Source organism: Capricornis sumatraensis, chromosome 22 (genome assembly GCF_032405125.1).
Source record: "Capricornis sumatraensis isolate serow.1 chromosome 22, serow.2, whole genome shotgun sequence".
Taxonomy (NCBI): domain Eukaryota; kingdom Metazoa; phylum Chordata; class Mammalia; order Artiodactyla; family Bovidae; genus Capricornis; species Capricornis sumatraensis.
Window position 1 is genome coordinate 49812857 of NC_091090.1, and position 14912 is coordinate 49827768.

Here is a 14912-nt window from a genome sequence, read left to right on the forward strand (position 1 = left end):
TATATCATGAGAGCTTTATTTCTCTTTCTTTTCATTTTTTTGGAAAATATTTTAAATGACTAACTAAATGTCTGACATATAGATGGACCATTATTTTTTTAAAAAAATCTAGTTGTGTTAGATAACTTTGTTTCCAAATTTTTGCATAATAAAGAGCATTATAATAAATATTTTTGTAGGGTGTCCTTTGATGGTCCATGATACCTACTGACAAAATATTTTCCTGAAAAGTTGTACAAACAAAAACTTTCACTAGTATTTCATTAGTATACATCTTACTCCACTCTTTCTAATAGACTATTATTGCTTTAAATATTTGCTAATATAACTTCACTTCTTTAATCCACATATCATCAATTATTAGTAAAGTTAATAATGAATAAAATATAACTTCCTGCTTTGCAACAAAATTAGAAATCAGACAAACAATAGGGGCAGTCCTCTATTTAATCACTTCTTTGGATTTTAGAAAGTAGAATAAAAATTTACCAATTAAAAATGCAAATGAAAGTATCATTTTTCCTGTGAAAGAGAATAATCATGGCCATTTTAAAAGACAAAAGAAAAAGAAGTAATATTTTTGAACATGTTTAATATATTCTTAAAGTTATTTTGGAATTTTGTTGTTATTTTAGCTGATGAAGTTGAATCTCAGAAAGTAAGATTTTCAAGAATTTTCATTTACAAAGTGGCATCAGTGTGATTCAACATGTTTTTGCTTCAAATTCTATATTCTTTGGATTATATAATTGAAAGTAAATAATGTTATTCTTATTTCCATGGTTTAAAAATAAATGATGTGGGATTTAATGAGGGCATTGCTTTCTCAAAAGGTAACCTTCTTAGGCAGGTTGGATGTTTCACATTCATAAGCCACAATAAAATTGATTCTGAACTGCTCCTGCCCTGAAGATCTGTAAACCAGCCAAATTTGACATTCTGGCTTAGGAAATCACAAAATGTGAGTCTGGTATTAGACAAGATTCTTAATATTTTTCAAAAACAAACTAACTTACAAAATATCTGTTTTAAGACTCAGAGACATACCTCATACTTTGCGGTAAGCAAAAGAGGCCAAATGAGATCAAAGGAAAAATTTTCATTTTCCTCTTTCGCCAAAATATCGCTATTAACATTCCCAAATTATTACATTTTACTAGGTTTCTTGGCTGGGTTTAGCCCTCAAGCTCACAAAAGTATTAAAACAGAGACTAAGGGATCCGAAAGAAGCACTAAAATTCAAGCGTTTGTACATTAGGAAAAAGAATGCTATCTATTTAATTAACATGTCACCTCCTGGAAGGCCAGGTGTGCCTTAGAAGTTACCTATGTAAGTATTGATCCATCTAAACTTCATACAACTTGACAAGATAATGTGGTAACAGAAGCTTTGTCTGAGGGGAAAAAATATGTCTAAAGACGTGTTTACTACATCTGCTGTTAAGAAAGGCTCTCACAGTGCGTCTTTGTTCCTAAGTAGGCTAGTGCCTTTAGTACAAGTTAACGCTTGCAGACAATTTTACTGTGACTGTTTGTTGTTCATTATTTACACGTGTAGTTCAGAAATGTCATCAGAGCTTTTCAAGCTATATTCACTGCCCATATATGGATAACATATTGGCTATGACTGTAAGATTGATTTCAGCAAACAAGAACCTCTGCTTGTCCCTTAACATTTATTCATTTAATTATATACATGAATATATGCACATATAGACACGTGTATTTATGAACTATGCATAAATATATAGCTATGCATTTATTTGTATACTTAAATATTTTTATGCAGGTTCATACACTTATTTGAATTACTATACTGCTACTGCTAAGTCGCTTCAGTCGTGTCCAGCTCTGTGTGACGCCATAGACAGCAGCCTACCAGGCTGCCTCGTCCCTGGGATTCTCCAGGCAAGAACACTGGAGTGGGCTGCCATTTCCTTCTCCAACTCATGAAAGTGAAAAGTGAAAGTGAAGTCGCTCAGTCGTGTCCGACTCTTCACGACCCCATGGTCTGCAGCCCACCAGGCTCCTCCGTCCGTGGGATTTTCCAGGAAAGAGTACTGGAGTGGGGTGCCATTGCCTTCTCCGAATTACTATACTACTTATTATAATTGGGATGCCTTCTTCTTCATATTATTGAGCAGCTACTTGAGAAAAAGAAAATATAAATTTGACTGACTCATTACCTTAAAAATGTTAGAAGTAATAACAACTGTGTAATCCTTAAAATAGATATAAGAGTACAATACAAATATAAATGGGACCTGGAACCAAGCTTTTATTGTTTAGCCAAATATAAAGAGATCAGTAGGTACCATTTCAGAAATGGGGCTAATGAAGCCTGCTGTAGCAGACCGTTCACCGCTTAGAAGGCACTCTTTGTTAGATAACCAATTTGCATTGTAACTTTATTGCTCACTTTCAAGAGTCAGGTTAAAATGCTTTAACGTATTAAAAAATAAGTAATTTTGAGACTTAGAAAGTAAATGTAAATTTGCCATGACTCACTGAACTGACTGGTAAGCAAAATACAAAGGGAAATTAAGATGTCTAGCCAGGCCTGTGTAAAACACAGACAGAAATACTGATAAATTTTAGTGATTAGGAGGACTGAATATAGGGTAAAGTAAGAGCAATTGTCTGGGCTTCCAGGTGGTGCTAAAGAACACACTTGCCAGTGCAGGGGATGCAAGAAACACAAGTTCAGTTGCTGGGTCTGGAAGATCCCCTGGAGTAGGAAATGGTAACCTGCTCCAGTATTCTTGCCTGGAGAAGCCCATAGACAGAGGGTCCTGATGGGCTACAGTCCATGGGGTCACAAAGAGTCAGACATAACTGAAGCTACTCAGCATGCACTATAAAAGATTTTCCAGATTTTGACCATTTAAGTATCTTTCATTATCTTCTGGTTACATGGGCTTAGCTCAGTGATTTTTTGTTGTTGTGTTACCTGATGGACTCCTGCGCCTGGTTGGCAGTGAGTGCTGGCTGGCTGTTGTAAACTCACATGAAACTTCTGAGAATGCCCCGTTCCTCATCCACTTGATTCCTCCTGTGGTTTGTGCCTCTCACAGGGAGCAGCTAGGTTCCTAGAAGGAGGTTCAGGGTGACACATTCCAGTGCATGAAGCTTAGCAAACCTCTGTTTGCATTATGCTGACTAACATCCCATCAGGACTGATGCTGAAGCTGAAACTCCAATACTTTGGCCACCTGATGTGAAGAACTGACTTATTGGAAAGATCCTGATGCTGGGAGAGACTGAAAGCGGGAAGAGAAGGGGACGACAGAGGAGGAGATGGTTGGATGGCATCACCGATGCAATGGACATGAGTTTGAGTAAGCTCTGGGAGTTGGTGATGGACAGGGAGGCCTGGCGAGCTGTGGTTCATGGGGTCACAAAGAGTCAGACATGACTGAGTGAGCGAACTGAACTGAACATCCCATTAGCCAAAGCTTGACACCAGGCCCAGCTCAACGTAAATGCAGGAGAGGGCTACATAGGGCTTGAAGAAGCAGGCTAAGCTCACTGGGGGCCTCAAAGATAAGTGCCTTCCATAGTTGACCTTGTGTTTGTGTGCTTTGCTGGGAGAGAAGTGGACTCAGGTAGCAGGATTGGGAGGGTGAAGACCAGTATTTTCAGATGGATCCCATGGAAAACTTTGAAGCTAAGTTTCAGGAGCGGGGGCCACAGGACTCTTACAACCAGATCAGTCAACTTTCAGCAGAGACTGGCTCTAGCCCTCAAGAAGGGAATACAGTGGTACAGTTCAGGGCAATTCTCTGCAAAATGGGGCACCTGTTAGTTATTATCAGCTAAACCTGATAGCAGCAGAGGCTGCAAGGACACTGGATGTTCACCTGCAGAACTTGGCTTTCTTTTTCTTCAGATACTTATTTCAAGCACTCTTGATTCCATAAACACTTCTCCTTGTAAAACTGCCCTCCTTTCTACATTTTGACTTTCAAGACTTGAGAGCTACGTCCCTAATCACAGTTAAAGCATTCTCATGAAGTTGAGTCTTCTTATCAGAAAGAGCTAGTATTTTCTCTCCCTACTCATATATGTGAATATTTTTATACCAGAGTAATTATTATAATTTCTCTCTACTCTTTATAAAATTTATGTAAAGGAAGGCAAAACTAACTATGACATTCTTGTTTTTCTGTATTTTTGGAAAGAGGATCCTAATGAAGATCTCACTTAGCTAATACGTTATCTGCTGTGTGTTTAGTACACACCACGGCACAGTCACTGTATTCCACATAGATTTCGTATGTTCCATGTGTATGAAATTGTTAGGTTTTCACATCTTTGTGGGCTTTAAGGATGAGGCTATGAGAGGCTCATGAGAGGCTATGAGAGGTGATTCCACTGCTAAGGGGCAGATCTAGTATGTGGATTGTGGAAGGAAAATGAGCTATATCCATTATGGTACTTTCCCTCTCTAGGGAACTAGGGCTAGATATCTTTTTTTAGTATTAGTGAGGGTCCAGTCAGGAGAGATTGTTCATGTACTTAAAAAGAGACATCTGAGTAATTAAAAAAGAAGTGTTTAATATTAAGAATTATTGAACTATCTTTAAAAAGTTAGTACAAAGATGTAAAGATGATTCTGACAGGTTTCCTATGGATGAGAAAGAACTCAAAAAAGGACAAAGTTGGAAGTGAAGCCCTCTCCCAAGGCAGAGGTTCTGACCTCATTGGAGAAGGTGTGATTTCTTTCCACCATATGGCAGAGATGTGTACTGGTTTTCTCAGGCAGGTGTAAGCAAGAAAAAAACCTTCAGGGTGTAAGCAAGCCAAAGCTCATGGGCAGGCCTGGAAGGGAGCTGGGCACTGTCATGATGTGAGAGCAGGAGTATGTGATACCCGCTCTGGGAGAGACAACAGACCTCTGGGCTGTAGGCAAGTGAGCCCGGCTGATCCAGCTCAAGGTGGGCCGGAGGACAGCTGCTTGGTGGGAGCTGGCAGCAGGTGCTGCCGCATTGGGAAGACCCACAGCGTTGTTCCAAGCTCTGGCGCAGGTTGTGAGGTCTTGGAGGAACAGTCCACCCTGGATGCGGAATGGGCAGGGCACCTCCACTTAGCTGCCCTACTAACTGAACAGGTACAGGGGCAGGAAAGAGCAAAATCAAACCCACTAGAACCAGGAAGGAAACAATCCGCTCCCTCCTGCCTTGTCTCTACGGTGCCCTCCTCTGACCGAGCTTTCCATCGTGGCTACTGTGTGAGAGAAACGGCTTAGAGTGGAACCGTTATCAGGGGCTGGTACTGAAGGTGAGTTTGTGGATGAGATGCAGTAAAGACATCACTGGTGCAAGGCAAGAAGCCTCTGCTATTATAGAGCTGATTCACGCAGTTTAAAAGCCGTTTGAGAAGAGGTCCGCCATTATTTCAAGTGGTCTTTCAGGAATAAGATTAGCGTTTAAGGAATTGCATAGGCTCTCTAACAATACCTAACAAAATTCACAACAAAAATTGCCAGAAATGGTGTGTACCCCAAAACCTATAAATCCCCGAACACTCCCAACTTCCTTCCAAACCACAAGTTTTTCCATGTAATTATTGAATAAATCACCTTCCTTGTCCATCTAAGGAATCATTTCAGAATAAAGGGTTTCAGTCATATCCTAATAACAACACATTTCAAGTAATCAATACTTGTGACAACACTGTGAAATTCCTAGTATGAGTGCTTTCAACCATGGACGTATTTCATGGAAGATATACAAATTCACCAAGAGGAAAATTAAAAGAAAAGTTTACGATTTTCTATTATAATTGCCCTTTAGAACCGAAGGTGACCTTGGTCCATATCAGTTCAGTTCAGTTCAGTTCAGTCGCTCAGTCGTGTCCGACTCTTTGCAACCCCATAAATCTCAGCACGCCAGGCCTCCCTGTCCATCACCAACTCCCGGAGTTCACTCAGACTCATGTCCATCGAGTCTGTGATGCCATCTAGCCATCTCATCCTCGGTCGTCCCCTTCTCGTCCTGCCCCCAATCTCTCCCAGCATCAGAGTCTTTTCCAATGAGTCAACTCTTCGCCTGAGGTGGCCAAAGTACTGGAGTTTCAGCTTTAGCATCATTCCTTCCAAAGAAAACTCAGGGCTGATCTCCTTCAGAATGGACTGGTCATATCACTCAAGTTCTATGCCTGTTTCAGGTTTACAAGATCTCAAACAGAATCCAGAAAATGTAAATGGTTGCACGTGACTAATTTCTATTATTAGCAACTAATCAAAAACTGCTTTAGGTGCTCAGAGAGTAAAGTATCTGCCTATAATGCGGGAGACCTGGGTTCCATCCCTGGATTGGGAAGATCCCCTGGAGAAGGGAATGGCAACCCACTCCAGTATTCCTGGAGTATTGCCTGGAGAATTACATCATCAGAGGAGTCTGGCAGGCTACAGTCCGTGGGATCCCAAAGAGTCAGACATGACTTAGCAACTAATATTTCCATTTTTCTTTTTTTCACTGAACATGAAGAGAAAAATAATTAAATAGCACATACTTAAAATATTCATGAAAGAAATTAAATAGGATGCTGGGTTAGGAAGGGGTGGGTCAAGGTTTTTTCAAAGTTATTCTACAAGACCCTGCATCTCTAAGATATGTCTTTTTAAAAATGTTCTGTGCCCAATTAAATTTGAAAATTTTTGCATGGATTATCTGTCTCCTTATAGTCACCCTGGGCACAGTTACCAAAAAAGGAAAACTGAATAAACCCATGGAGAAAACCTGAAATAAATAAACCTGCTTGTTGTTGAGATTCAAGTGTTTATCAATCTCTCCGTTTGTTGTCCTTCCTTAGCTAATCATGGAACTCCTTTTCCTGGGAACAATATTGTGTTAGCATGGCTCATTCTGCAAAGAGGTGGATTGTTCTAGTAAAAGGACTCTGTAGAATTTTGAATTTGTGGGAAAGGATGAGTTTTGAGTTTGCAGAAAGGACATAAAAGGGGGAAAAAAAACCAAACCTTACCCTTTTGGGCAAGTTTCTTTCACCTGACTTAAATGAGAGTGTCTCTTTTCATGCCTATTTGCCTACATAGATCAAGTAGAAAAGTTCGGTAGCATGGGTAATGTAGTATAGCTCTAAAACTTCTTACAATCACCCAGAAGCTGGGAACCCACCTTGCTTTTCCCAACAAATCACAAGTTAACAAGAAAAAATAGGGGTTTCTAAAGATGGTACAAATGCAATTTGTGGATTCTTAACCATCAGTGCAAGCCTGAGGATAACTGGAATCTGGCTTCTGAGTACTTTGAAAAATCACAGTAAGTATTATATTTTTTAAAAATAATAGTATTTAAACATTAATTACAGAGGTAAACCCTTATGAAAATCCTCCATACCAGAGGTAATTTGAGGAGCTAGACATTGGAATACATATATTGGTGAGTCATAACCACTGGGAATGTAGTAATATGTAACCTATCGCATACATACTTAGAATAGCAGAAAAAGGTAAGAATCCTAGATATTTAAAAATGAGCAGAGCTTAAAGTGCTGAGAAACAGTTTTATCATACCAGAAATTTTATAGGAATTGCACAAGGGTCTCTGGTATTGATGAGATAAACATCCGTCAGGCATCTTACATATTCCTGTTGCTTTTCCATTTCTGGGTCCCCATGAGTCCCTTGCACTTGTAGCACGAAACTCAGAAGAATTATTCCCCACAGTGAGCTGCGATCACAGCAGCATCCCGTCAGACACAGGAACTTCAGGGACAATAGGGGTCACTGACTCGTGGTTCCTGAGCAAAGAGCCTTTGTTCCACTGGTTGGGTGGTCAGCCTTCTCTGGCCGTGTTTTGTTATTCGAAGGCCTTTATACTTTAGATGACAGGTCATGTTGGTCAAACATTTAAAATAAACCATCTCTCCTACACTCATAGAATGCCTAGACTCAGAGTTTAAGAATCAGCTGGTGGCAAAACAGAGGACGCTCAGAGGACACCTGTGAGATCCCACCTTGCTTTCTAGAATTCAGTTTCGCCACCTGTATTGTGAGAGAACTGGAACAGCTGGGCTCTGGATTCCCTTCACAACTCTAAAATGAGCAAGCAAGTCAACGAACAAGCAAAAACAAGCTATAATTTTATTGAAATAAGGCGTCTTGTTGGGAGAAGGAATACATTCCTCCACCGAGCAAGTGGACCCCTCAGTGGTACCCTGCCCCTTCTCCCTGGAAGAGTGCTAGCTTCATTGTAACACAGGATTCATTACTGTCTGAGCCATCAGGGAAGCCCAACAGTCTAAATACTGGACACAGATTTCACTCAAATTGGCATCTTAAATGTTCTCATTTGTTATGGACACTTAAGGAGCACTAAAGATCCTCTTTTCTTCACTCGAAGACTAAAAATAATAACATCAAGAGCAACGCTTTTGTAAGGAGCTGAATTTATTGAAGGAAAAGGAAAAAACGATGACAATGGGAAGACATTTATTTCCCTCGAATACTCTGCATGGCCTCCATAAATAGATGTCAGGTAGCTACTAGAAGGATTTTTTCTAAAAGGTGTGAAAACTTTTACCTTCCAAAAGACAGGTAAAATTCCTCATAGAAAGCCAGTCTTCATTACACAGAAGAAAAATACTTGATCAAAGTTTGTATCCTGAGATACAGTACAGCCAAACTATATAGGTCATAACTTCGTTTCATGCTGAATGTCCCAGATAAAGGCTGTGAGAGGGAAGGTTAGCTCACACGTTTCGCTTTCCGATCCTCGCGGTCACGTCTAGACTCCCCCTCCCTGCCTTTCTTTCTGATATGACATCTCAGCATGCGCTTTACCAGCGACATCCCACAAACAAACAGAAGACCAAAGCCCTACAGCATGAGATTAATAAACAGCATTCTGTCAGACTTTCAAAGGTGAAGGACTATAATACATCGAAAAAAGCAGGTAAACTTGAAAGACAGCTGGAAGGTTAAGTGGATCATCAGTTGTGCGGGACAGGCACAAAATACTCGGAGATGAGTGCTTTGAATTAGGATAAATACGAAAGCTTAAGGCTGATTAACGGCTACTATATTCACCGACTTCTGAGAGGCATTTCTTGGAGCTGTGGACCAGAGTAGAATTGCAAACAGATTAATTAACAGTAATGTTTTTGTTTCCATTGCACCCAACCAAAGAGAATTAGCAAGTTCTACATGAACAAATATTATTTCCCAAGGAAACTGTGTTGCAAGATCTTAGTCACAGATCTTGCTTCTACTGGCCCATGCCCAGATGTCTGCCATCCCAAAGCTAGAAGGTGAAAACCACTAAGCACCTAACAAGGAAATCAGCCTAAAATCGAAGTCAGACAGCTTTCCTTCCCTATATGCTGCTCTAGTCTTAGAAAGTTCTAGAAAGTTCCTACCTTATTTTGGAGTGGTGTGGTTCTGACAGTCAGATAACTAACCCAAGGTACTCTTCTTAGAAACTTTATTTTCTCCATGTCATTTCTCATCTTTAATGCTACTGAAGGATGTGGTGCCTGAAGAAATACAAATTTTCCAGCTTTCAGATGACATTATTAGCCATGGGGTTCAGTTGGAACCCTGCCAGAATTTCCTTTTTTTTTTCCCCCTCACTTATTTCCTTTCAGACCATGCTACAGTCATAGTGGATGATTTCCCATAAGCAGGACCAGAGGGTATGATATAAAGGACAGTCAGTATTGCTCTTTCTCTTTCAAGCATGGTCACCATTAATATAAATACAGTAAGAAAGAATGAGAAAAAAAAACTGTTATAATTCAAAACAATGCACTTTTTCCAAATCCATGTCTGAGTGTTCTGAGTATGGATACACTCAGACTGTCTTTTCACTCATTTGTTCCTTTTTTCTGCTATTGATTCATTGCTTCATGTTCAGTGACTCAACAGTCATTTATCACCTGCTTTTTAGGTTAATGATAAACACAATGCTATGGGCTAAGGAGAAATACAGATTTTCTCTTGTGCTGCTTTTCTTGAACGGTGCTTCCAAAGGACAAGTAATAGGTTATCTTTAAGATGAATGTGTTGAAATCTGGTGGAATGATACTCTGGCTGCTGGATGATCGGCACTCACAATTTTCCATGCATTTCATGGGTAATTTTTAGACTATGGTCAAGTACTACTTGACTTATGCTAATGCCTTGATTTCCCCAACAGCAAAATAACATCAATAATGCACAGCATTTACTTACTTTGTGGGAATATTTTGGAGTTTATGAAGAAAATGGTTTTTGCTATTTGAAAGGATTGTAAGATATCCTGACAAATCATTTTATCATATTGGGCAGATGAGGAAATATAAAAATAACAACATTTCAAATAAATCTTTATACTTTAGACATTTTAATTGGAGCAGGAAAGTGCATGTGTCCAAATAACTATATTTTTATTATTTAAAGTTGCTTTTATATTAAGTACCTATACTCCATAGTACAGACACACTTATTAACTATTACAGCCTGCAATGACAAAAAGAAACTAAATCAAAATAACTGTCATATTTGAAATTATGAAATCGCAAACACTCAAACTATAAAATAATAGTAGTTTAAGGAAAGATATTTATTTCGTGTTTGCCTCTTAAGTGAATAACCTAGAAAAGATAATAGTGATCTAGAAAGTTTATCTCATGTCACCTTTAAATTGGTATTTGAAAATGTATTAGCCTTTTCTAATGTAAGGGAAATAAGTCAACATGGTTGTTTAACTTCCCACATATCGTAATATAGGGTTGAATGTGATTTAAAAAGATTCCAAGGGAGTCTCTTGAAATCCACATACACTAAGTGGTCAGAGCGGCAGTGTGATGAGACTACAGGCCGTTTACATCACTACTGAAGTCCTGTACTGATCCTTTTACAATTATTCAAATGCACAGTGACTACATACAGAGTCAAACTCTCCTCTGTAGACATCTTACTATTTTGAGATAAGAAACCATATGCTAAGGCAAGAATTTGAATGAGGAATAAAAAAAAAAATGCTTACTAGAGTTGTCATTAGTTTCCTCTTACATAAATAGAATATCTAAATCATAACATTTTAAGCTAAAACAGCAGTTTTGAAAGTTCAAATTCTCTTGATCTATAAAAGTAATTTATGACTGCACAGGAGGCAAAACAAAGGTTACCAATCCGTGGCCCAAATTATTAAGCAGAAAAGACCAAGGTGGGCGTAATCGTTTTTACATTTCTGACAGATGCGATTTTTCACATGCTAGTACTTAGCTAATGATGGGAAGGTTTAGAAGAGGATGGTCACCCAAATATAGATGTACTTACAGAAATGCTTGGAGAAGGCAATGGCACCCCACACCAGTACTCTTGCCTGGAAAATCCCTTAGACAGAGGAGCCTGGTAGGCTGCAGTCCATGGGGTTGCGAAGAGTCGGACACGACTGAGCGACTTCACTTTCACATTTCACTTTCATGTATTGGAGAAGGAAATGGCAACCCACTCCAGTGTTCTTGCCTGGAGAATCCCAGGGATGGGAGAGCCTGGTGGGCTGCCGTCTATGGGGTCTCACAGAGTCGGACACGACTGAAGCAACTTAGCAGCAGCAACAGCAGCATAGAAATATTTGCTGGGAGGCAGGAACAAGTTTCAATCTTTCACTGCAGCTCTCCATATAGGATATCCAGTGTGTAGTGCAGATCTGAGGAAAAAGTAACCCTTTCTGCTTGTTTTTACTTAAAATGACTTCTGGCCATACAGCTAAAGCTTGAAAACCTGTTGAAACAACAACAACAAAACCATTCCAACAACAAGTACTTCTCGGCTCTGAGCAGTGTAGTTTGCAGGTCACTTCTACCCTATAGCTTTTTGTTCCAGAATCCATAAAGGGAAGAGGCTGGATTATATATCTTGGAGAAGGGAATGACTACTCACTCCAGTATTCTTGGGACTTCCCTGGTGGCTCAGACAGTAAAGAATTTGCCTGCAATGCGGGAGACCTGGGTTGATCACTGGGTCAGGAAGATCCCCTGGAGAAGTGAACGGCAACTCATTTCAGGATTCTTGCCTGGAGAATCCCATGGACAGAGGACCCTGGAGTGATACAGCCATGGGGACGCAAAGAGTCGGAAATGACTGAGTGACTGACACTACTACTATACCATACACAGTTGAAGCTTGAAAATCTGTTTTTTAAAAAAAGCAACAAAATCATTCCAAAAATGTAGTTTTCAGCTCTGAGCAGCGTAGAGTCTACAGTTCACTTTTACCTTGTGGCCTTTTGTTCCAGAATCCATAAAGGGAAGAGGCTAGATTCTATCACATTTAAGGTATTTTCAGATCTAAAATTTTATATCTTTATTAGAATGAAGTCTGGATGGATTGATAAAAGACACACATGTGATAAAGCAAGTATAATAAAATATTAAGTTAGTAGGTATATGGGATTTGATATATTAAAACTTCTTTGATGATAAAATGTTGAAAGTATAATTTTGACTAATATCCTGCAATTGTGTATTGATATATAGTAGTCAATGCATGCTTTCTCATACTTTAATATTTACAATGATATCTGGAGTATAATTGAGCTTTTTCAGTTCCATTTTATAGACGCAACTGAGAAAGGAAAGCACTTATCTAAGGTCACATAACTAGCTATGGGGAGAGTGTAACAGGCCCCTATTGGTGGAATTGAAGTTCGAATTAAGCATGAATATATATGGTCTTCATTAAGTAGGCATTGCTACATCGAGCACTTATTAAATGTGTACAGCAGCATGATATGGACACTATAGCGTTTCATGAGACTTTACAGAGTAGAGTCACATACATTGCATCATTCAGTTGATAAAACAAAACTGTGAGATAGGTCAGCAGGAAATATTACCCGTGCCAGCAGTGAGGCCTCCCGAACCCCGGCCACACCATGACTTGCTCAGGATAACAGACTCGCTAAAGAGAAAAGCAGATATGGGCTCAGAACTCTGACTGCCTATGTCCTGCTAGAAACACCAAGACTATGAAAGAAAAGACGCAGACTTGACTTAGAAACAACTGACAATCAAATTGGTGAGATACATTTTATCAAGTAACCGGAAAATAAATAAAAGCCATTAGCAAATGTTATCGTGTCTGTGTAAAAACATACCCATAGGAACTTGTTTCCTGAAGATTTTCAAATTAAGAGAAAGGAACTGCCTTTACTCTCAAGGGACCGAGCCTAGAATTTCTGTCATCAGTGTCAATTATGAAAAATTTGAAAATAGAATTTTAGGCTTTAACTGGCATTTTGCCAGCTCTCTAGCAAATTGATAGTATAGTTATGATCATTTTAGTCTTCTAAAAAGTGACTCTTGAGATAGTTCACTCATAAACTTAACTAATCTCTTTGTTTATACTTAAGACAATAAAAACAATGTTAATACTGGTACATGAAAAGATTTATTGTATTAATACATCATAATGACCTCAATCTGGTCAACCTGTTCTCAAAAGGAAAGTCCCCATGACTATATCTGTAGCAGTATATTTTGACTATTTAGGAATCTGGAGCGGCTTTGAACAATACAAAGCTTATAATAACAGCATACAGAAAACAAGATTTTTTTTTTCAAGCACAACCGCAAAATGCTGTTTTTGGAAATGTTAGGCTAAGGAAATTAAAAAGTTGCTTGACTATATTTTCTTCTGTTGCTGTAACCTCAGATTGCCAAAACAAAATGCAAATAAACTATATATGTGTGTGTATATATATATATATATATATATATATATATATATATTCCATTGTGCATTTTCATGGAGAAGAGGGAATAATAAAAATAATAAAATTGAGTATGACAAACTAAATTATAAGGTTGATTTTAATTGATTTCTTAACTAAGATGCTATTATATTGTCATTGAATAATTTTCTATAAAATATAAATAAGTGACATTTTATTTGGTGCCTACATGCAGATTTGATTCTGCAAGTCAGCCATCTACCTATTTGCCAAAATAGGTAGACTGTGTGATTATATCTCTACAAACATGGTATAAAATCTGTATAATAAGACATTCATAAAATAAGAATTCTAATGTAATTATAGATCATTAACACAATTTTTAACATGAACATAGACTTTAGAATATGATACAATAAAAATTCTTTTAAAATTGAAGGGGACCTTCAGGTTCTAAAACTAATGATATTCTACATCTAGGGGACAACGATCCCACATAAAATCACTAGAATTTTCCTTTCCTCCTAATCTCTTCTCTAACCCATGGCAGAAGGTAGAATGTTGGCACCTTAAAATTCTTAAGTAAAGGCATTAGTTTCTTCATTCTCAATCATTTTAATTGAATGTGTAGTGTGTATACAGAACTGTAATTCTGTTCAGAGGTTGCTTGTCAAGCCATGTTTTTATTGTAATTACCTGATTTGTTCAGCTTTAATCGTATTTACTTTTGAAGGTCAGCTGTCCTGCTCAGACATGGTTAGTTGAAGTAGGGAAAAATCTGTAACACGCAAAGGCAGAAAGCCTAAAAGAAAGAAAAAGGGGTGGGAGTGCAGTCTTCCCATGTAGACAAAAACAAAAACAAGATAAAATTGTCACCTACAAATTACTGTAGACCAGCAGACCACACTGCTCCCTTTCATTCGTTAAATACTCACTTTTCACCATTTGATACTAACTTGTAACTTTGGGAGAAGAAGGTTTACAGCTCTACTTGGAAAATTTAATTACCTTTATTCCCATTAGATGCCAACAATGATAATTTTTTCACAGCACTTAGGAGGACGAGCTGAACAAATGGACAACATCTCTTGTTTTCCGCTTAGCAAACTCCTTCTATGTGTCGTGAAGATCTTTCCAAATTCGTACCTCTGGCTCTTGTTTAAACTTTGGTAGGAAAGAGAAATTTTAACACCATGGCTTCAATTCATGTCACAGATACTCAAGATTATT